Source organism: Sorex fumeus, unplaced genomic scaffold (genome assembly GCF_029834395.1).
Source record: "Sorex fumeus unplaced genomic scaffold, SorFum_2.1 ptg000034l, whole genome shotgun sequence".
Classification (NCBI taxonomy): Eukaryota; Metazoa; Chordata; class Mammalia; order Eulipotyphla; family Soricidae; genus Sorex; species Sorex fumeus.
The window spans coordinates 1,201,409-1,203,572 of NW_026606091.1; the positions used below are offsets into that span (position 1 = coordinate 1,201,409).

Here is a 2,164-nt window from a genome sequence, read left to right on the forward strand (position 1 = left end):
ACATTGATGGTAGTTCCATTTTTATGTTCCATTTTCTTTTAGAATATTATGAGATAGTACAGGCTTAGGTACTTAGTAATAACAAAATAAGATGAAAACAAAAAATATAAAATTACATCGGGAAAAATGTGGTACTTATAAAATTTAAAGAATGCTATTTATTTAGAAAATCATTATATTATTGATAGTCATAAGAGGAAAACTGTCAGTCAAAATAAGAAAAACTTAATACCTTAATAAATGTTTCATCAAAGAACAAAATTTATATTCTTTTATAAACAAAATGAATGAGCACATTTATGGTAGTAGAGTTTATTAATTTATCCATACAATAACCTATAGAGTACCCTTTTTATGATGTGTAATGCATTATGCATATGGTATAATACTTTGGGAATCAAAGAATAAATCAGTTACCATTTAATGTTGCAATTTGAAAGCTATGAAACATTAATCAGGGATAAACATTTTAACATTTTTTGAAAGGATTATATGTACTGAAGTTTAAAAATATTTATGAAATTTCTATAAATAGATTAGACCCAGTTTGATCATATTACCTTATTTCAGAATATTGTACTGATCATTCTACCATCTTGGATTTAATTTTTATTTTAGATATACTTATTATATATATTTTATTTTTGGATTTTAAACTGATTTAGATTATGTTATATTGTAAATCATATGACATTATTTTTTTAAATCAGTTAAGTATTAGAAATTTCATAGGTTTCACAAAATAGTTAGAAAAGACCATATGAAAATTAACCCTAAATCTCAGTTAGCTGTGCTGTGGATACTGACAAGTTGATTTTGTGATTATTATAGAAAGGAAAAGGACTAACTAGTCAACATAATAGTGCCAAATAATAACATTATTGGAGTGTACATATTTATAGTTATTATAAATACACTTCTTGTATATGTACACATATACACACATTAGTCTATTGTGTATGCACACGCATGTTTATTTATTTATGATTTATTTATTTCGAATACCCGTCCCTCGACCAGTGCCCATTTCCCACCACCACAGGTCCCAGTATCCCTCCCACCCCCCATCCTCCCCATCACACCCTGCCTCTGTGGCAGGGCATTCCCCTCTGTTCTCACTCTCCTTTTGGGTGTTGTGGTTTGCAAGAATTAAGTCTCATTTTCAGGGAGAAACGTTGGATGATTTACTTTCCATTGATCACTTTGTATATAAGGAAATGTTTGGAAAGAATGTCCTGGTGCCCGCTTGCAGGCTCATGGTCATTGGGCTTCCATCTGGAGAAGGCAAGATGCAGCACCTACCCCATCTGGGACCTCCCCATGATATAGGCTCTGTGCATGTTTATTTTTATAAAATAACAACTTAACACATCAGGTTTTAGGAATTATAAAGTAAACAAAATTTGACTCTAAAGCATGGGAATCAATGTTTACTCCACTGCAAGCTGTAGTAATGTGGAATTGAGATGGGGAAAATAGATAAATTCTGGACTTAACTGGACTACAAAATAATCTTAAAGATCTCCTCTGCTACCTGTGGAGTTACTGCCATCCCAACACGTACACAATTTGCCAGTGACATTTCTCCAATGAGGGGCCAGAGAGATATTAAACAGGGACGAGTGCTTATCTTACATGAGTCAGGCTCTGCGTAAATTCCTGGCTCTGCATTATGGTCCCCCAAGCATCAAGGGAGTAATCCCAGTACTCAGAGCAAGCTGGGAGTGGTCCCAGAATAAAAAATAATAGAAGGCAAACGACCACCAAAACAAAGATTTACGATTGAATCAAAAGGAAGTGTCAATTTTTATTTTTTAATTTCAGAGATACTACACTTGATCTTAGCCAAAAGGCCGAGAAGCGATCCGAGTTCGATTCCTCCGCCCCTCTCGGAGAGTCCGGCAAGCTACCGAGCGTATCTCACCAGCACGGCAGAGCCTGGCAAGCTCCCTGTGATGTATTCGATATGCCAGACACAGTAACCACAAAGTCTCCAATGGAGACGTTACTGGGCCCGCTCGAGCAAATTTCAGAAAATATTCTCTTTAAAAATATTTCAAAATATTGATAGTATAAAAGGATGGTAAAGGGAAGCGTAAGACAACCCAACTGAACAACTTTGGTTTTGTCATTTTCCTTCCAATTTAGAATATCAGTATTTTTT

General features: G+C 34.5%; 1 pseudogene; it reads right to left on the reverse strand.

The window, feature by feature from the left end:
- Window positions 1-1,692: 1,692 nt before the first annotated feature.
- LOC130026655 (uncharacterized) lies at window positions 1,693-1,865 on the reverse strand (annotated as a pseudogene).
- Between the last annotated feature and the right edge of the window lie 299 nt (window positions 1,866-2,164).